The sequence below is a fragment of the Arachis stenosperma genome, chromosome 9 (genome assembly GCF_014773155.1).
Source record: "Arachis stenosperma cultivar V10309 chromosome 9, arast.V10309.gnm1.PFL2, whole genome shotgun sequence".
Taxonomy (NCBI): Eukaryota; Viridiplantae; Streptophyta; class Magnoliopsida; order Fabales; family Fabaceae; genus Arachis; species Arachis stenosperma.
This window is the reverse complement of record NC_080385.1, coordinates 129,215,626-129,237,983: the sequence shown is the minus strand read 5'-3', so window position 1 is coordinate 129,237,983 and position 22,358 is coordinate 129,215,626. Positions and strand designations below refer to the sequence as shown.

The window sequence follows — 22,358 nt, the reverse complement described above, 5'->3', positions numbered from 1 at the left end:
CTTGCTGTAAAACCTTCTGCCTTTCAGATAGGGATTGCCTCTCAAGTATGATCTCCTTGTCCTTTTCATCACAACTGAAACACGCACACGCACACCCACACACACACACAACAGAGACCATCATACTTTTTAAACAATCAAATTTTAACAACATATGAAACTTAACATTGAATGTGAGTTGCACCATTCATGATCTGATTATTGTTAGCATTTCAATTCCAAAAATTGAGTAAATTTTTTAAGTAAAAGAAGATTTCAACTCAAAGCAATAACAAATTTCATTAATCAATTTCTTGCTTCAAGGCTTTTCACAGTCTCCTGTATTACTACAGGATTTGTGTATTAAAAAAGAAAGGTTAGGTATCCTCCTAAACAAGCCTTTCTAGACAACACAGGTAGATATTGCATAATCTATTTGTACATGCTCCCAATGACAAGGGAATTAGCAAGTCAATATCATAATTAAAATTACTCTGGGATAAAAGGAAAAATGCAAATTATATAGAAAATAACATACTCTGACTTGAAAGTAATGGTTTGCCGCCTTAGGTTATCTTCCCGTGCTTCAACATCACGAAGCTTCCTTTCTGCAACACCAGTAAATCGGTTAGCCTCTGCTTGCAAAGACTTAGCCGAACGCATCATCGCCTCAGCCTCCGTAAATTTTTTCTAAGCTTCATCTATCAACTGGTGTGTGATGAGCGGATAATTTGTATACTTTTTGGCATTGTTTTTAGTATGTTTTTGATATCTTTTAGTTAGATTTTAGTATATTTTTATTAGTTTTTATTTAAAATTCACTTTTCTGGACTTTACTATGAGTTTGTGTGTTTTTCTGTGATTTCAGGTATTTTCTGGCTGAAATTGAGGGACTTGAGCAAAAATCTGATTCAGAGACCAAAAAGGACTGCAGATGCTGTTGGATTCTGACCTCCCTGCACTCGAAGTGGATTTTCTGGAGCTACAGAAGCCCAATTGGCGCGCTCTCAACGGCGTTGGAAAGTAGACATCCAGGGCTTTCCAGCAATATATAATAGTCCATACTTTATCCAAGATTTGATGGCCCAAACCCGCGAAGCAATCCGGCCTCAGAAATTCCAGCGTTAAACGCCGGAACAGGATTAAAAGTTGGAGTTAAACGCCCAAACTGGCATGGGAGCTGGCGTTTAACTCCAGAAAACGTCTCTACACGAATTTCCTTGATTGCTCAGCCCAAGCACACACCAAGTGGGCCCGGAAGTGGATTTTTATGTCATTTACTCATCTATGTAATAGTTTTCTATAAGTAGGACCTTTTACTATTGTATGAGAGAGTCTGGAGACGACATCTGGGTATCTATCTTTTGATCATGTTTTGATGATTAAACCCTCTTTGGGAGGCTGGCCATTCGGCCATGCCTAGACCTTGTTCTTATGTATTTTCAACGGTGGAGTTTCTACACACCATAGATTAAGGGTGTGGAGCTCTGCTGTACCTCGAGTATTAATGCAATTACTATTGTTCTTCCATTCAACTCCACTTGTTCTTTATCCAAGATATCACTTGTTCTTCAACATGATGAAGGTGATGATTGACGCCCATCACCATTCTCACCCATGAACAAGGTGACTGACAACCATTCTTGTTCTACAAGCATCCGAGGCTTAGTGAATATCTCTTGGATTCTTCGGAATCTTCGTGGTATAGGCAAGAACTGATGGCGGCATTCAAGAGAATCCGGAAGGTCCAACCTTGTCTGTGGTGTTCTGAGTAGGATTCAATGACTGAATGACTGTGACGTGCTTCAAACCTGTAACCTACTGGGCGTTAGTGACAGACGCAAAAGAGTGATTCTATTCCGGTAGGGGAGGGAACCAAACCGGTGATTGGCGGCACTGTGACAGAGTGCTCTGCATTAGCTTTCACTGCGCGGATGGGAGGTAGCTGCTGACAACAGTGAGACCCTACACAAGTTTGCCATGGAAAGGAGTAAGAAGGATTGGATGAAGACTGTAGGAAAGCAGAGAGACGGAAGGGAAGGCATCTTCATACACTTGTCTGAAGCTCATACACCAATGATATACATAAGTATCTCTATCTTTACCTTTTCTGTTATTTTCGTTCATCATCATCATATACATTTGAGTCTGCCTGACTAAGATTTACAAGATGACCATAGCTTGCTTCAATACTAACAATCTCCGTGGGATCGACCCTTACTCACGTAAGGTTTTATTACTTGGACGACCCAGTACACTTGCTGGTTAGTTGTGCGAAGTTGTGTAATGCCATGGTATTAGGCGCACCAAGTTCTTGGAGCCATTACCGGGGATTATTTGAGTTGTGAAAAAGTATTGTTCACAATTTCGCCTACCAAGTTTTTGGCGCCGTTGCCGGGGATTGTTCATGTTTTGAGCAAGCTTGTGGTAACATCAGATGCCAAGATCCGGCAACAACATCAAGTTCTTGGTGTTATTGCCCGGGATTGTTTAGGCTGGACAACTGACGGTTCATCTTGTTGCTTAGATTAGGTATTTTTTTTCGAAATTCTTGAAGGTGAATTCTAGAGTTTCATGATGATTTGTTGAAATTTGGCTGGCTGAGAAGCCATGTCTAATCTGATTGGACCGAGGTTTCAACTTATCACCACAAGAGCTTGTTGATTTCGTATCAATCTTGCTCTTGGAGCAGTGATTTGCTAAGATTTGGCTGACCTTTGGTCATGTCTAGTGTTTTGGACCGAAGCTTTCCTTGGAAGCTTGGCTGGCTGTGAAGCCATGTCTAATTCCTGGACCGGAGTCTTAGACTAGCATTGCACTGATTCCTGGAATTCTCATTAAGAATTTTGATGCCTTTTTCCACTTAATTTTCGAAAAACACAAAAAAAAAAAAAAAAATTTTTAAAACCATAAAAAGACCAAAAAGATTTTATGTTTCTTGTTTGAGTCTAGAGTCTCATCTTAAGTTTAGTGTCAAATGCATGTTTTTGTTATAATTTTCGAATTCATGCATATATTTCTTGTTTTGATCTTTGAATTCTATTGACTTGAAGTATTCTGTGTGTCTCATATGCATTCTCATATTGTTAGTGTCAGTAGTGCACAAACTGCTAAGTTTGGTGTCTTGCATGCATTGTTATTTGATTCTTGTTGCATTTTGATTAATAGAAAAATCCAAAAATATTTTTAATTTGAGTCTTTTCAAGTCAATGATACAAGGAATTGAAGATTCAGAACCAACTGCAGAGGAATTATACAGAAAAAGCTGAGCATTCAAAAATGCCCAGTGAAGAAGGCAGACTGGCGTTTAAACGCCAGCCAGGGCACCTGGTTGGGCGTTTAACGCCCAAAAGGGGTGCATTTTGGGCGTTAAACGCCAGAATGTATACCATTCTGGGCGTTTAACGCCAGGATGGTGCCAGGGGGAAGATTTTGTTTTCAAAATCAATTTTTCTTAGTTTTTCAAATCAAATCTTTTTCAAATCAAATCTTTTCAATCAAATGTTTTCAAATTCAATTTCCTTCCTTTTAAAAAGATACTTACCAACAATTAATGATTTGATTGAACATCACAAGATTGTTGCCTTTTCTGTTGAGAGAGGTTTAAATGTTTCAATCATATCTTTTCTTGTTAGGCAAGTCATCAATTTTCAAAATCATATCTTTACAAATTGTTTTCAAATCATATCTTTTAAAAATGTTTTCAAATCATATCTTCTCAATCACATCTTTTTAAACCCATAACTTTTTAATTAAATCTTTTTAACCACATCTTTTTCAAAATAGTTCTCAATCAAATCTTTTTAATTTCTAATTTCAAAATCTTTTTCAAAAATCACTTTATCTCTTTTCCACTTTGATTTTCGAAAATCAATTAACATTTTTCAAAATGTTTTCAAATTTTTTTAATTGAATTTTCGAAAATTCTCTTCCCTCCTTCCCACATCCTTCTATTTATGGAGTACTACTCCTTCTAAATGCACAATTCGAATTTTATCTATTAAAATTCGAATTCTCCTTCTCCTTCTTCTTACTATTTCTCTTTTCCTCTGACATTTCAAGGAATCTCTATACTGTGACATAGAGGATTCCACATTCTCTTCTTCTTTTTCTATTTCTTATGAGCAGAAGCAGAGACAAAGGCATTCTTGTTGAAGCTGATCCTGAACCTGAAAGGACCTTGAAGAGAAAGCTAAGAGAAGCCAAAGCACAACTCTCTTTAGAGGGCTTGACCGAATTCTTCAAGGGAGAAGACATGGCAGCCGAAAACAACAACAATGCCAACAATGCAAGGAAGGTGCTTGGTGACTTTACTGCACCTACTCCTGATTTCTATGGGAGAAGCATCTCAATCCCTGCCATTGGAGCAAACAACTTTGAGCTTAAGCCTCAATTAGTTTCTCTAATGCAACAGAATTGCAAGTTTCATGGACTTCCAATGGAAGATCCTCATCAGTTTTTAGCTGAGTTCTTGCAAATCTGTGACACAGTCAAGACTAATGGGGTTAACCCTGAGGTCTATAGACTGATGCTATTCCCTTTTGCTGTGAGAGACAGAGCTAGAATATGGTTGGACTCTCAACCTAAAGAAAGCCTGGACTCTTGGGAAAAGCTAGTCAATGCCTTCTTGGCAAAGTTCTTTCCTCCACAAAGATGGAGTAAGCTTAGAGTGGAAGTCCAAACCTTCAGACAGAAGGATGGAGAATCCCTCTATGAAGCTTGGGAAAGATACAAACAATTAATCAGAAGATGTCCATCTGACATGCTTTCTGAATGGAGCATCATAGGTATTTTCTATGATGGTCTCTCTGAACTATCCAAGATGTCTTTGGATAGCTCTGCAGGAGGGTCTCTTCATTTGAAGAAGACGCCTGCAGAAGCTCAAGAACTGATTGAAATGGTTGCAAATAACCAATTCATGTACACTTCTGAGAGGAATCCTGTGAACAATGGGACTGGTCAGAAGAAAGGAGTTCTTGAGATTGATGCTCTGAATGCCATATTGGCTCAGAACAAAATATTGACTCAACAAGTCAATTTGATTTCTCAAAGTCTGTCTGGAATGCAAAATGCACCAAACAGTACTAAGGATGCTTCATCTGAGGAAGAAGCCTATGATCCTGAGAACCCTTCCATGGAAGAGGTGAATTACCTAGGAGAACCCTATGGTAATACCTATAATTCTTCATGGAGAAATCACCCAAACCTCTCATGGAAGAATCAAGAGAGACCTCAACAAGGTTTCAATAATAATGGTGGAAGAAACAGGCTTAGCAATAGCAAGCCTTTTCCATCATCTTCTCAGCAACAGACAGAGAGTTCTAAGCAGAATAATTCTGACTTAGCAACCATGGTCTCTGATCTAATAAAGACCACTCAAAGTTTCATGAATGAAACAAGATCCTCCATTAGAAACTTGGAAGGACAAGTGGGTCAGCTGAGCAAGAAAATTACTGAACTTCCTCCAAGCACTCTCCCAAGTAACACTGAAGAAAATCCAAAAGGAGAGTGCAAAGCCATCAATATGGCCGAATTCTGGGAGGAAGAAGAGGCAGTGAACGCCACTAAGGAAGACCTCAATGGGCGTGCACTGGCCTCCAGTGAGTTCCCCAATGAGGAACCTTGGGAATCTGAGGCTCAAACTGAGACCATAGAGATTCCCTTGGACTTACTACTGCCTTTCATGAGCTCTGATGAGTATTCTTCCTCTGAAGAGGATGAGTATGTCACTGAAGAGCAAGTTGCTAAATACCTTGGAGCAATCATGAAGCTAAATGACAAGCTATTTGGAAATGAGACTTGGGAAGATGAACCTCCCTTGCTCACCAAAGAACTGGATAACTTGTCTAGGCAGAAACTGCCTCAAAAGAGGCAGGATCCTGGGAAGTTTTCTATACCTTGTACCATAGGCACCATGACCTTCAAGAAGGCCTTGTGTGACTTAGGGTCAAGTGTAAACCTCATGCCCCTCTCTGTAATGGAGAAATTAGGGATCTTTGAGGTGCAAGCTGCAAAAATCTCACTAGAGATGGCAGACAACTCAAGAAAACAAGCCTATGGACTTGTAGAGGATGTTCTGGTTAAGGTTGAAGACCATTACATCCCTACTGATTTCATAGTCCTAGAGACTGGGAAGTGCATGGATGAATCCATCATCCTTGGCAGACCATTCCTAGCCACAGCAAAGGCTGTGATTGATGTTGATGGAGGAGAGTTGATCATTCAAGTGAATGAAGAATCCATGGTGTTTAAGGCCCAAGGATATCCCTCTATCATCATGGAGAAGAAGCATGAAGAGCTTCTCTCAAAACAGAGCCAAGCAGAGCCCCCACAGTCAAACTCTAAGTTTGGTGTTGGGAGGCCACAACCAAACTCTAAGTTTGGTGTTGAACCCCCACATTCAAACTCTAAGTTTGGTGTTGGGAAGGTCCAACATGGTTCTGAGCATTTCTGAGGCTCCATGAGAGACCTTTGTCAAGCTAGTGACAGTAAAGAAGCGCTTGTTGGGAGGCAACCCAATGTTTTATAATTAATTATTTTCTTTTGTTATTTTATCTTTTTTGTAGGTTGATGATCATAAGAAGTCATAAAAATAATGAAAAAAGCAAAAACAGAATGAAAAACAGGAAGAAAAACAGCACACCCTGGAGGAAGATGCTGCTGGCGTTCAAACGCCAGTCAGCCTAGCAGATGGGCGTTTAACGCCCAGTCTGGCACCTTTCTGGGCGTTTAACGCCAGAAAGGGGCACCAAACTGGCGTTAAACGCCAGTAAAGGTATAAAACCTGGCGTTAAACGCCAGGAATGGGCATCAGCCCGGCGTTTAACGCCAGAATTGGCCCAAAACGTGGATTTTGGTGCCAATTGGTGCAGGGATGCCTTTTCCTTGACACTACAGGATCTGTGGACCCCACAGGACCCTACTACAGGATCTGTGGACCCCACAGGACCCTACAATCACTCTCTCTTCTTCCCCCATTCACCAATCACCTCAACACCTCTTCCCCAAAAACCCCTCACCTATCAAATCCCATCTTTCTCTTCACCACTCACATCCATCCTTCATAAAACCCCACCAACCTCACACTTCAAATTCAAACCACTTTCCCTCCCAAACCCACCCTCAAATGACCGAACTTTCATCCCCCTCTCTCCTATATAAACCCCTCTTTACACCCTTCATTTCCACACAACCTAAACACCACTTCTCTACCCCTTTGGCCGAATACACCTCCATCTCCCTCTTCCTCATTTCTTCTTCTTCTACCCCCTTCTTTCTTCTTTTGCTCGAGGACGAGCAAACATTTTAAGTTTGGTGTGGTAAAAGCGTTGCTTTTTCGTTTTTCCATAACCATTATGGCATCCAAGGCCGGAAAAACCTCTAAAAAGAGGAAAGGGAAGGCAAAGGCTTCCACCTCCGAGTCATGGGAGATGGATAGATTCCTCTCAAAGGTGCATCAAGACCACTTCTATGAAGTTGTGGCCTTGAAGAAGGTGATCCCCGAAGTCCCTTTTTCACTCAAAAAGGGTGAATATCCGGAGATCCGCCATGAGATCCGAAGAAGAGGTTGGGAAGTACTTACCAACCCCATTCAACAAGTCGGAATTTTGATGGTTCAAGAGTTCTATGCCAATGCATGGATCACCAAGAACCATGACCAAAGTGTGAACCCGAATCCAAAGAATTATCTTACTATGGTTCGGGGGAAATACTTGGATTTCAGTCCGGAGAGTGTGAGGATGGCGTTCAACTTGCCCATGATGCAAGGAGATGAGCATCCTTACACTAGAAGGGTCAACTTTGATCAAAGGTTGGACCAAGTCCTCACAGTCATATGTGAAGAGGGCGCACAATGGAGGCAAGACTCAAGAGGAAAGCCGGTTCAATTAAGAAGGCATGACCTCAAGCCCGTGGCTAGAGGATGGTTAGAGTTCATACAACGCTCAATCATTCCCACTAGCAACCGGTCCGAAGTGACCATAGACCGGGCCATCATGATCCATAGTATCATGATTGGAGAAGAAATAGAGGTTCATGAGGTTATAGCTCAAGAACTCTATAAAGTGGCGGACAAGACCTCCACTTTGGCAAGATTAGCCTTTTCTCATCTCATTTGTCACCTCTGTTATTCAGTAGGAGTTGACATAGAGGGAGACACCCCCATTGATGAGGACAAGCCCATCACTAAACGAAGGATGGAGTACACAAGAGAGCCTTCTCATCATGAGATCCCTGAGACACCTCAAGGGATGCATTTTCCTCCATACAACTATTGGGAGCAACTGAACACCTCCCTAGGAGAATTGAGTTCCAACATGGGACAACTAAGGGTGGAGCACCAAGAACACTCCATCATCCTTCATGAGATTAGAGAAGATCAAAGAATCATGAGGGAGGAACAACAAAGACAAGGAAGAGACATTGAGGAGCTCAAGCACTCCATAGGACCTTCAAAAGCAAGGAAGAGCCGCCATCACTAAGGTGGACCCATTCCTTGATTTCCTTGTTCTTTATCTCTCTGTTTTTCGAATTCTATGCTTTATGTTATCCATGTTTGTGTCTTATGATCATTAGTGTCTTAGTGTCTATGCCTTAAAGTTATGAATGTCCTATGAATCCATCACCTTTCTTGAATAAAAATGTGCTTAATTGAAAAAGGAAGAATTGCATGAATTTTGAATTTTATAATAGTTTAATTATGATGATGTGGTGGCAATATTTTGTTCTTTGAATGTATGCTTAAACAGTGCATATGTATCTTGAATTTGTGGTTCATGAATGTTGGCTCTTGAAAGAATGATGAAAAAGGAGACATGTTACTGAGGATCTGAAAAATCAATAAAATGATTCTTGAAGCAAGAAAAAGCTATTCAAAAAAAAAAAAAAATCGAAAAAAAAAAATCGAAAAAAGAAAGAAAAAGAAAGAAAAAGAAAGAATAAGAGTTGTGATCCAAGGTAAATAAGAGTGTGCTTAAGAACCCTGGACACCTCTAATTGGGGACTTTAGCAAAGCTGAGTCACAATCTGAAAAGGTTCACCCAATTATGTGTCTGTGGCATGTATGTATCCGGTGGTAATACTGGAAGACAGAGTGCTTTGGGCCACAGCCAAGACTCAATAAATAGCTATGTTCAAGAATCATCATACTTCACTAGGAGAATCATTAACACTATCTGGACTCTGAGTTCCTAAAGAAGCCAACCATTCTGGATTTCAAAGGAGAGATTGAGATGCCAAAACTGTTCAGAAGCAAAAAGTTAAAAGCCCCGCTCATCTAATTAATACTGATCTTCACAGATGTTTTTGGAATTCATTGCATATTCTCTTCTTTTTATCTTATTTGATTTTCAGTTGCTTGAGGACAAGCAACAATTTAAGTTTGGTGTTGTGATGAGCGGATAATTTGTATACTTTTTGGCATTGTTTTTAGTATGTTTTTGATATCTTTTAGTTAGATTTTAGTATATTTTTATTAGTTTTTATTTAAAATTCACTTTTCTGGACTTTACTATGAGTTTGTGTGTTTTTCTGTGATTTCAGGTATTTTCTGGCTGAAATTGAGGGACTTGAGCAAAAATCTGATTCAGAGACCAAAAAGGACTGCAGATGCTGTTGGATTCTGACCTCCCTGCACTCGAAGTGGATTTTCTGGAGCTACAGAAGCCCAATTGGCGCGCTCTCAACGGCGTTGGAAAGTAGACATCCAGGGCTTTCCAGCAATATATAATAGTCCATACTTTATCCAAGATTTGATGGCCCAAACCCGCGAAGCAATCCGGCCTCAGAAATTCCAGCGTTAAACGCCGGAACAGGATTAAAAGTTGGAGTTAAACGCCCAAACTGGCATGGGAGCTGGCGTTTAACTCCAGAAAACGTCTCTACACGAATTTCCTTGATTGCTTAGCCCAAGCACACACCAAGTGGGCCCGGAAGTGGATTTTTATGTCATTTACTCATCTATGTAATAGTTTTCTATAAGTAGGACCTTTTACTATTGTATGAGAGAGTCTGGAGACGACATCTGGGTATCTATCTTTTGATCATGTTTTGATGATTAAACCCTCTTTGGGAGGCTGGCCATTCGGCCATGCCTAGACCTTATTCTTATGTATTTTCAACGGTGGAGTTTCTACACACCATAGATTAAGGGTGTGGAGCTCTGCTGTACCTCGAGTATTAATGCAATTACTATTGTTCTTCCATTCAACTCCACTTGTTCTTTATCCAAGATATCACTTGTTCTTCAACATGATGAAGGTGATGATTGACGCCCATCACCATTCTCACCCATGAACAAGGTGACTGACAACCATTCTTGTTCTACAAGCATCCGAGGCTTAGTGAATATCTCTTGGATTCTTCGGAATCTTCGTGGTATAGGCAAGAACTGATGGCGGCATTCAAGAGAATCCGGAAGGTCCAACCTTGTCTGTGGTGTTCTGAGTAGGATTCAATGACTGAATGACTGTGACGTGCTTCAAACCTGTAACCTACTGGGCGTTAGTGACAGACGCAAAAGAGTGATTCTATTCCGGTAGGGGAGGGAACCAAACCGGTGATTGGCGGCACTGTGACAGAGTGCTCTGCATTAGCTTTCACTGCGCGGATGGGAGGTAGCTGCTGACAACAGTGAGACCCTACACAAGTTTGCCATGGAAAGGAGTAAGAAGGATTGGATGAAGACTGTAGGAAAGCAGAGAGACGGAAGGGAAGGCATCTTCATACACTTGTCTGAAGCTCATACACCAATGATATACATAAGTATCTCTATCTTTACCTTTTCTGTTATTTTCGTTCATCATCATCATATACATTTGAGTCTGCCTGACTAAGATTTACAAGATGACCATAGCTTGCTTCAATACTAACAATCTCCGTGGGATCGACCCTTACTCACGTAAGGTTTTATTACTTGGACGACCCAGTACACTTGCTGGTTAGTTGTGCGAAGTTGTGTAATGCCATGGTATTAGGCGCACCAAGTTCTTGGAGCCATTACCGGGGATTATTTGAGTTGTGAAAAAGTATTGTTCACAATTTCGCCTACCAGTGTGCTTCCGCAATTTTACTCTCAGCTGCAACCTTGGTTTCAGCACATTCAGTACGCATCTCATGTAACGCCTTCTCAAGCTACCAAAATAAATAAAACATAACCCTCTAGACGTCAGAATAACATTTGGTCAGAACAAACTTTTTCTTATGTTGGGAGAGAGAGAGTATTGAACAAGCTTACACTTGCTATGCATGCTTCTTTGACACCTACTGTCTTCTTCAAACTTTCTTCGCGTTGTCTTGCTTTAGTTAAAGCACATTTAGTCATGGCTGAATTATGTTTATGCATTAACTCAGAAGTCTCAGCCAAGGTCTTAACTTGCTCATACTTGGAAGCCAATTCCCTTCTCTCTATTATGAGAAGGCCCATGTGATGCTGGTGATCATATATCTACATCAAAGTTGCAGGTTAGATAAAAAGTAAAAGTAAGAGATGAATAATGAGTTTTCTAGGTAATTGTATAAGGCCTCAAACCATACATTTCTCACTGAAATGAAATACACCATACACCATTCAGAGTTTTCACTTGAAAATGCAATTCAATAGATAATTAAGTGAGGGGCAGAAGTTGATTTGGTGTAAGCAGTAACAAAACTATTCAACTCAGAACTCTGTGATCTAACTTCCTAGAACTCTTAGGCTAAGAAGCTAAATATTCAAATTTGAACCACTTTAGTTACATGGTCCCTATATCAAAATCCAAACTTCAAAGCATTCTATAAAAAGACATATGGCCATTAATCCTCAGATTCCAAAATCCCACTAATAATCCAAAAAACTACATTTTTTTAAACAACAATAACATCAACATTTATAGTTATTTAGCTATTTACCAATATAGAACATGGCAAAGCATCAACCCATTAATGTTATATTTGACAAGCAACACCGGCAACATGAAAAGAATTGACAAGATGCCATATCAAGTGGCATTTATCTTCTGGAATCAAAGTACGTCTCAAAGGAAAACACATATATATCAGCAAAAGGAAAACTAATCTGAAACTAATACAAGTCAAACAACCAAATAAACAGAAACATCATTATTAAGAAGTAACCATAAGCTTTCAAGTTATAGAACAAACACACAAATTGAACAGTACAAAGTACCCTTTCCATGTAAGGAGAATCACAATCCAACAACTACATACGAGAAACCCTAATTCTTACTAAACATTAAGAATAGACATGCTTCTACACAGAAAGAGGCAGTAGGAGAAGTTCAAAAAAGAAGCATTAGCAGACTAGATACAAAACGTCAAAACCACCAAAGCCCAACACTTTCAATTCAAAGATTCAAATTTCCAAAAATTCACCTAATGAAGATTGCAAAAATATCACCAAAGAGGAAAAACTCTCCAATTGAAAGTACAGAAATTATAACACCAATTATCAGCACGCATACACACCGAGACACATAAATTAAGAATCCCCAAAGTCTACAGCGTAAACCAAACCGCATAGAAGTACCAATTACAATCCTCTATGATAAGTAAACCAAACCTCAAACTTAGCTCAGCACCGCAAAAATCGCAGAGTCCTGTGAACTACGGCTCCTGTAGCACTTTCACCATAGCTCTCAGCAAACTCTGAATCAGCAAGGGCAGTGCCATGGGAAGCAATTTATGAACTGTTAAATAAACAATCAAGTCATCACAAAACTTGACACACAGTGGCTCTTTCATGGTGAATAATCAAAGAACTCGATGAGTTAATCCAAATTTAAGAAAAACAGGCAAACACAGAGATTAAATCACAAAATCGGAAATGAAATCACAAAATCAAAGGCAAACGCTAGCTTAATCCTAAATCAAAAACGGCGAGGAGCAGAGAATTAGAAACAACGCACGGCGAGGAGGGGAGGAACCCTTTGCGATGGCGATGCCACGAGCTCAACTCAGAACTTCATGTGACGGCGAGGAGAGGAGGAACGATGCGAAGAGGGCCGAGTAGAGCTTCCCCAGATGATGAAGGCACCCACGGTCTGTCCCGCCGGTGGCGACAGCACCTTCTACCGGAGGAGAAGAGTTCGAGGGATGAGGGCGAAGAGTTCGACAGCACCTTCTACAGCAACGTTCGAATGGAGTGTGAATGGGTGGTGATAAAATTAGGGTTATTTCAATATTTACCGACGGAAAATTTAAATTACAGACAGATTTTTTGTCTGTAATAATTTAATAAAACGCACCGTTTTTGTCTACTTAATTACAGACGGATTTTCCGTCTGTAATCATTTCTCACGGAAAAAAATTAATTTTTCCGATGGAATTATCGACGGATTCTCTTTTCCATCTGTAATTTATGCTAATACATTTTTTTGGTTTTCCGACAAAAAATTCCTCTAAAATTCCTTCTGTATTTCCGTGGGATAAAATCCGTCGGAAATATCCGTCTGTAATAACTAGTTTTCTAGTAGTGTAGCATTGAAACCGAATATTCGAACTATAAAGCAAATGCCTTGACGATTTGCTCCTGAATTAATCAAAAGATTAAAGAAGAGATTGAACGCTTGATTAAAGCGAAATTTATTTGCACTGCACGTTATGTTGAATGGGTTTTGAACATCAACCCTGTGATGAAGAATAATAAGAAATTGAGAGTATTGATTTCGAGATTTGAATAATGCACTCCGAAAGATGAATATTTTATGCCCATAGCAGATATGTTAATCGATTCTGTTGTAGGAAATGAGATTTTAAGTTTTATGGACGGTTATTCAGGGTATAACCAAATCTTCATTGTAGAAGATGATGTGTCCAAAACTGTTTTTCGATGTTCTGGGGCATTAGGTACATATGAATGGGTTGTTATGCCATTTGGTTTGAAAAATGCTGGTGCGACATATCAACATGCCATGAATACTATTTTTCATGAGTATATTGGAAACTTTATGGAAGTATATATCGATGATGTTATGGTTAATTCGAACTCTATAACTCAATATATCGATCATTTGAGAAAAGCATTTATTACTATACGGAAAAAAAGGGATTAAAAATGAATCCTTTAAAGTGTGCATTCGGTGTATCAGCCGGAAATTTCTTAGGATTTATTGTCCATAAAAAAGGGATCGCTATCGATAAGGGTAAGGCTGATGCAATCTTGGCATTATCCCTTCCTAAGTAAAAGAAGGAAGTGCAATATTTTCTTGGGAAAATTAATTATCTTAGAAGATTCATATCGAAACTTTCGGGTCGAACTCGAGTATTTGCACCTTTGGAGAAACTTAAAAATGAATCTCAGTTCGAATGGACAGAAGAACATCAAGAAACTTTTGAATCACTTAAAGCTTATCTGTCCAAAGCTCCAGTAATGGCAAACGTCCACCCTCGTGAGCCTTTAAAATTATATATTTCAGCATCTATGAATACGATTGGGTGTATGTTGGCTCAAGATGATAAAAATGGACGTGAACGACCTATTTATTACTTTAGTCATGTATTAACTGATATAGAGACAAGGTATTCACCTATCAAAAAATTGTGTTCGTATCTTTATTATGCTTGCACAAAGTTAAAATGCTATATGGTCGCCAAACTTGTGAAAGAAATTGCACAAACCGATCTAGTTAAATATATGTTGACTTATCCAATGTTGAGAGGTCGATTAGGGAAATGGATGTTGGCTTTAACAGAATTTAATCTGCAATATATCCCAGCAAAGGCTGTGAAAGGTTAGGTCATTGCAGATTTTCTAATAGATCATTCGAAAAATCTTAATGACTAAGGGACAAACATAATTGATGTTCACGTCGATTACTGGAAGTTTTATTTCAATGGTTCGAAACATAAAGATGGTGCTGGAGTAGGGATTTTAATTATCTCACTAGACAGGGTTCCATCAGAAATTTTGTTTGAATTAAAATGCCATTATTCAAATAATGTGGCCGAGTATGAGGCTTTAATACTAGGCCTAGAAATCTTGATTGGAAAAGGGGCTTTAGAAGTTCAAATCCTTGGGGATTCTTAGTTAGTTTTGAAGCAGTTGTCAAAGGAATTCAAATGTAATAATGAGAAGTTACAAAAGTATTTGGCAACAGCATAGGAATTGTTAACTTTTTTTCGGAAAATCGCATTAGTTCATATTCCGAGAATTCAAAATGAAATTGTGAATGAGTTGTCTCAAATCGCTTCGAGATATAAGATATTCCCAGAAACACTAAGAAAATTGGTAAAGATTCGTCATATCTTAGTACCAGTCCATGAGAGAGAAGCTTTGTGTTTGGATGAGTGGGAAGATGACGCTTGGAGAAAACCTATTGCTGAATACTTAAAAGATCCCAATGTTCGAGTTGATAGGAAAATAAAGTTGAAAGCGATGAACTTTGTATTGATGGCTGACGAGTTATATAAGAAAGGAATTGATGGAAGCCTTTTGAGATGTTAGGTCAAGCTGATAAAGATATCGCTTTAGGAGAAGTTCATAGAAGTATATGTGGAGTCCATCAGGCTGAGATGAAAATGAAATAGGTGTTATGTCAAAATCATATCTATTGGCCTTCTATGATTAAGGATTGCATCGATTATGCGAAAACATGCCAAGAATGCCAACGTCATGGAGTGGTACAACAGATACTAGCATATGAATTACATTCGATTATTAAACCATGGCCTTTTCAAGGATGAGTTTAGATTTAATTGGGTTGATACACCCTCCTTCGTAAAAAAATGATAAATTTATTTTGGTAGCAATTGATTATTTGACAAAGTGGGTTGAAGCTGTTCCCTTAATAGAAGCTGGGCAGAATGAAGTGATAGATTTTATCGAGGAACATATAATCCATCGATTTGAAATTTCCCAAACTTTGAGTACTGGTCAAGGGACTGATGACAAGTCATCTTAGCCTAGTTTCACTAGTCTTTTTCTTTTAATTTCACTTGAATTATGCACTTTCTTGAGGCTTAAGCAAGCTAATGTAGGTAGATTTTCATGCTTCCTTTGATTGAATCAACCATATGTGAATTAATGCTTTTTCATGAGGTTTGATGCCATAATTGGTGCATATTAGGATATAATGATCATCTCATGATTTCAAGCATAGCTTTGATGTGTTTGGTTGATTTATGATAGGTGAAGAAAGCTTGGAAAAGGATTGAAGTGAGAAGGAATGGCTAGAAGCTAAGAGAGGCAAGTGAAATTGAACCAGGAAGGATGAAGTTGGAAGTGGAAATTTGCTCCCAGGGGTATCCAACGTTAGCCCCAACGTTAGCCCCTAACTTGGAGGCTAACGTTGGGAATGAAAATAACTCCCAGGGGTGTCCAACGTTAGCCCCAACGTTAGCCCCTAACTTGGAGGCTAACGTTGGCGCCATTCCAACTTGATGCAAGGCCAACGTTAGGGGCAAAGTTAGCCCCCTAACGTTGGCTCCAACGTGAAGTGCAGAAAGTGAGTTTTGCTGCATAAAAAAGTTAGCCATGAAGTTAGCCCCTAACTTTGAGGCTAACTTTAAAAACCCAACTTTGCAAAAACTCAATCCGGTTCAATTGATTCACTTGGGTCTCTCTCCAAACTTCAAGAAGCAATCAACCAAGGCCTCCTTCAACCCAATTCCACCAAGAGCAAAGGCCCAAACCAAGGCTTGAAGATCAATTGAAGAAAGTGTATAAATAGGCTAGAATTCAATTTGTTCGGGGAGTTCCCTTTTTAGAATTTTACACAGAACTTTCATTGGGAATTCTAGTTATAGAGAGTGATCTTTAGTTTCTTAGTTTGGGGAAGGAGAATTCCATTCTCTTCCTCTTAGTTTTATTGCTTTCAATTTCAATTATACTTGTCTTGGATCTTGGGTTGGAGAATTGAAGAAATTCTGTTTCAATCTCATCCTTGGATCTTGTTTATTTTCACTGCAATTAAGCTTCCGTTTCTGTTACTTGCTTCTTCATTTAATTTCTTTGCAATTTACAATTCCTTTGCTATTGTTCTTGTTGGATCTAGGAAGGCATTGAGATCTAGACTCAGTTCTCTAGTCTCTGGGTCCTGAGATTCAATTTCCCATTTCAATTTTCTGTTTCTTGCTTTAATTGCTCATTTAATTTTCTGTTTCAATTCCGATCCAATCCCAATTCCCATTTACTTTCTGTTTGATGCAATTTACCTTTTCTTTGTTTAATTTCTGCAAATCCAAGTCCCAATCCCCTTTACATTTCAAGTCATTTACAATTCTTGCCATTTAATTTCCTTGCAATTTACATTACTTGCTCTTTAAGTTCCTGCCATTTAATTTCTTGCTCTTTAAGTTTCAGCACTTTAATTCCTGTTCTCTTTATTTTCAATGCAATTTAAATTCTGCAAATCAATCAACCAAACCTTGATTCGCTTGACTAATTCAACCACTGAACTAAAATTGCTCAATCCCTCAATCCCTGTGGGATCGACCTCACACCCGTGAGTTTTATTACTTGGTGACATCCGGTGCACTTGCCGGTTAAGTTTGGGTGTTTTTTTTTGGGAGAGATTCATTTCTCAAACTCAAAAATATCCCATCAAGTTTTTGGCGCCGTTGCCGGGGATTGATTAGATTGACAATGATTAAGTGAGGTGGTTATTTAGATCAAGTACTTTTTCTTAATTTTTGACTTGCACACTAACTGTTTGAGACTTTGTCTCTACTAACTCTCACTGCACTCAAGCTACAAAATGTTCTGTGTATCTTTGCTGTTTTGGTTGTCTGGCATAAACCAGGAGAAAATTCTCTACCTCTGGAATTTCTGAAGAAGAGCACCAAGAAATGGAGGAAAGGAATCCTACAGCAAGAGGAGAAAAACTGAGGCATTATGATTTTCAACCTCCATAATCAAAGAGCAAGATGTCAAGCTAGTGACAATAAAAGAGCGCTTGTTGGGAGGCAACCCAACCGGAGGTAATTTTTTTTTTATATCTGTTTCAATAAAAAGGTTAATTAGTTTTACCTATATTGCAAGAAGCTAAGTTTGGTGTTGCACACCAAAACAATCTAAGGGAGAATGAAGGATTCTAAGTTTGGTGTTCCACCAAAATTCCATCATACAATATATTCTCACCTTCTGCATAATGCTAGCTTCAAGCATTTAGACAAACTAATTAACTATTCTGCTATTTTCAGTTTTATTGCTTTTGAAAAAAAAAAGGGAGAAAAACAAGAATTTCACACATGGTTAATGAAAACCTTTGGCAAGGTACTAAGTTTGGTGTTCCCACACCAAAGTAAGTTCAAAAAGCCACAAATAAACCATGCAGACTAACCACTGTTTCTAAGTGCTTGGAGAACAAGCAACTTCCAATATCACTGCAGAATATCATACAAACTTTTGGAGATTTTGAGCATCATCAACCAAAGAAGAGAAAGATGAACTTGAAAGCCAGCATTGATGATGATGAGAAGAGGGAAAGCAAGTGAACTCCAACAGGTTGTATTGTTAAGTGATTGTTTTACATCAATTGTTGCTGTGATTGAAAGTTAGATTGTATCCTTAATTGCCCTGTTTGGCTGCATCATTTAGTTTTCTTTTTATGTTCCTGCCTGCCTGCATAGCATAATCTCCCTTTATAATTCAATAAGCAAGATGGCTGATCATTCACAACATTCTTATCTTCAAAACTTGTTTGCACTCAATTTTCAAGAATGCATCACATGATAGTTCTTTGAAAAGAAGGATTGAGGGATTAAAATAATTTTGAGGAAAGCAAAAGATTAGGAGAAGTGGTGGTTCTAGTTGTATGATTATGTATTGAGGTTGCATGCTTGTGAAAACTTGCATGGGAGCTCATAGGCAGGATATGAAGTTCAAAGAAGTATTGTGGAGATTCTCAAAAATCAATTGATCCAAGAAGCAGCAACCAAAACAAAAAGAAAAGAAAAGAAAATACAAAAACAAAAAGAACATGGCCCAAGGCTCTGAGCATCAATTACTAGGCAGAAAAAGAAAGAAAGAAACAAAAACTCAAAGAGTTGCTATCCTAGTAAATGCTTGTGGTTGAAGTGTGTCAAGGAAAGAGGCTTGAGCAAGTAAATCCTGAGGGGTGCTTTAACACCTAATACCTTAAAACCAACTGGTTTAGGAGTATTGATTGAAAGCTTATCTAAAGAGCCGCCTTGAGACATGACACTTAGAGTCGAGGTCAAAGCACAGAAACTATAAGCTGCTTCAAGGTGATTACATATAAAGAGATCTCCATGATACCATTTGGATGAAAATCCTAAAGACCTAAGACTCCCAATGTGTAAGGACTAGTGAGCACTGAAACCCTTGCTTGAGCATATAATCTAGAGTTCACCCCACTGTTGCTTAATCACTTCTCTCACTGAAATTTACAAGTGTTCCTCAATCCATCTTAATTGAAAGAACCTTTGAGCATAATTCATTTCTTGCTTGGGGACAAGCAAGCTTTAAGTTTGGTGTTGTGATGACAAGTCATCTTAGCCTAGTTTCACTAGTCTTTTTCTTTTAATTTCACTTGAATTATGCACTTTCTTGAGGCTTAAGCAAGCTAATGTAGGTAGATTTTCATGCTTCCTTTGATTGAATCAACCATATGTGAATTAATGCTTTTTCATGAGGTTTGATGCCATAATTGGTGCATATTAGGATATAATGATCATCTCATGATTTCAAGCATAGCTTTGATGTGTTTGGTTGATTTATGATAGGTGAAGAAAGCTTGGAAAAGGATTGAAGTAAGAAGGAATGGCTAGAAGCTAAGAGAGGCAAGTGAAATTGAACCAGGAAGGATGAAGTTGGAAGTGGAAATTTGCTCCCAGGGGTATCCAACGTTAGCCCCAACGTTAGCCCCTAACTTGGAGGCTAACGTTGGGAATGAAAATAACTCCCAGGGGTGTCCAACGTTAGCCCCAACGTTAGCCCCTAACTTGGAGGCTAACGTTGGCGCCATTCCAACTTGATGCAAGGCCAACGTTAGGGGCAAAGTTAGCCCCCTAACGTTGGCTCCAACGTGAGTGACAGCAAATTCATTTTGCTGCTAGAAAAAGTTAGCCTTGAAGTTAGCCCCTAACTTTGAGGCTAACTTTGAAAACCCAACTTTGCAAAACTCACATCCGGTTCAATTGATTCACTTGGGTCTCTCTCCAAACCTCAAGAGCAATCAACCAAGGCCTCCTTCAACCCAATTCCACCAAGAGCAAAGGCCCAAACCAAGGCTTGAAGATCAATTGAAGAAAGTGTATAAATAGGCTAGAATTCAATTTGTTCGGGGAGTTCCCTTTTTAGAATTTTACACAGAACTTTCATTGGGAATTCTAGTTATAGAGAGTGATCTTTAGTTTCTTAGTTTGGGGAAGGAGAATTCCATTCTCTTCCTCTTAGTTTTATTGCTTTCAATTTCAATTATACTTGTCTTGGATCTTGGGTTGGAGAATTGAAGAAATTCTGTTTCAATCTCATCCTTGGATCTTGTTTATTTTCACTGCAATTAAGCTTCCGTTTCTGTTACTTGCTTCTTCATTTAATTTCTTTGCAATTTACAATTCCTTTGCTATTGTTCTTGTTGGATCTAGGAAGGCATTGAGATCTAGACTCAGTTCTCTAGTCTCTGGGTCCTGAGATTCAATTTCCCATTTCAATTTTCTGTTTCTTGCTTTAATTGCTCATTTAATTTTCTGTTTCAATTCCGATCCAATCCCAATTCCCATTTACTTTCTGTTTGATGCAATTTACCTTTTCTTTGTTTAATTTCTGCAAATCCAAGTCCCAATCCCCTTTACATTTCAAGTCATTTACAATTCTTGCCATTTAATTTCCTTGCAATTTACATTACTTGCTCTTTAAGTTCCTGCCATTTAATTTCTTGCTCTTTAAGTTTCAGCACTTTAATTCCTGTTCTCTTTATTTTCAATGCAATTTAAATTCTGCAAATCAATCAACCAAACCTTGATTCGCTTGACTAATTCAACCACTGAACTAAAATTGCTCAATCCCTCAATCCCTGTGGGATCGACCTCACACCCGTGAGTTTTATTACTTGGTGACATCCGGTGCACTTGCCGGTTAAGTTTGGGTGTTTTTTTTTTGGGAGAGATTCATTTCTCAAACTCAAAAATATCCCATCAGGGACTATGTTCACTGGTCAGCGAATTAAGAATTTTGCAACCTCAAGAAATATTAATATGGTTACTTCGACTCTATATTATGTGCATGCCGATAGGCAAGTCGAGGCAGCAAATAAAATATTAATCAATTTGATCAAGAAACAAATTGTTAGTAGACTTCAAACTTGGCATGAAACTTTAAGTCAAATACTGTGGGCCTATCGAAATTCACCAAGAGGGTCAACAGGTAGTTCTCCTTATAAATTAGTGTTTGGTCATGACGCAATTTTACCATTAGAGATTAATCTCAACACGTTGAGAATTTTGAGGCAAGATGACTTGCCAGTTGATGATTATTGGAATGTAATGTATGATGAGCTGAATGATTTAGACTCAGAGCGTATTGTGGCACTCGAAATTATGATTTGACAAAAAGAAAGTGTTGCTCGAAACTATAATCATCGAATAAAAGAGAAATGTTTCAGTATAGGGTAATAGGTTTTAAAAGTTGTATTACCAATGAAAAAGAAGTCAAGATTCCTTGGCAAGTGGTCCCATACTTGGGAAGGGTCTTTTCAAGTAATTGAGTTGTATTCTGGAAATGCGTATCAAATTAAAGATATCGATTCGAGGAACATGATTAATTCGATAAATGGAAAATATCTAAAGCAATATCGATGTATGCTGAATCAAGATTAAATAATATAAACAAATAAGGAAGAGCATAAAAAGTGCTATTAAATATAAGAGTGCCTTAAGTAGGTGGAGTAGAAGGTGCTAAGAGTTCTGCTAAGTCAGAGTAAAGTTGGACTCTTTTACTGTCCAAAGCGGAGAGTGCTTCGATTTGCTCATATTCTTCATTTTGATCTTTGTCAAGCTGCTTCTCACATTCTTCTTGTTTAGCTTCTACAATGCAAAGTTCCTTGAAAAGTGTTTGTTGCTTGTCCTGAACTGAAGCCAAGGGTATAGCTAAGTCAGCTTTCCTTTTTCGAATTTTGGCCAATTTTTTATTAATTTGGGCTAGTTCTGCCTCAAGTTCTTCCTCTTGTTTGTTATAATGGGATTGAGCAGTGAAGGCTTGAGTAATCCACAGATCGAATTCTTTGTAGGATGCCTTCATTGGTCGAAGAATTTTGCTAACTTCTTCTGACTCATTCTTGAATGTGGCCACTTTTTTCTTAGTTTCTTATAACTTGTCTTGGACAATGATGCAGTTGTTGAAAAATTTTATAAATTTCTTGACTATAGTAGAGAATTAGGGAAGAACCTGAAATTCAATAGAAGAGCTCAAAATATCAGAAAGG

At 38.6% G+C, this 22,358-nt stretch overlaps 1 non-coding gene across 1 annotated transcript; it reads right to left on the bottom strand.

The window, feature by feature from the left end:
- Window positions 1–4,639: 4,639 nt before the first annotated feature.
- LOC130952863 (small nucleolar RNA R71) lies at window positions 4,640–4,743 on the bottom strand. The gene has a single exon (XR_009075039.1). It is a non-coding gene; the product is annotated as a small nucleolar RNA R71 (small nucleolar RNA).
- Window positions 4,744–22,358: the final 17,615 nt, after the last annotated feature.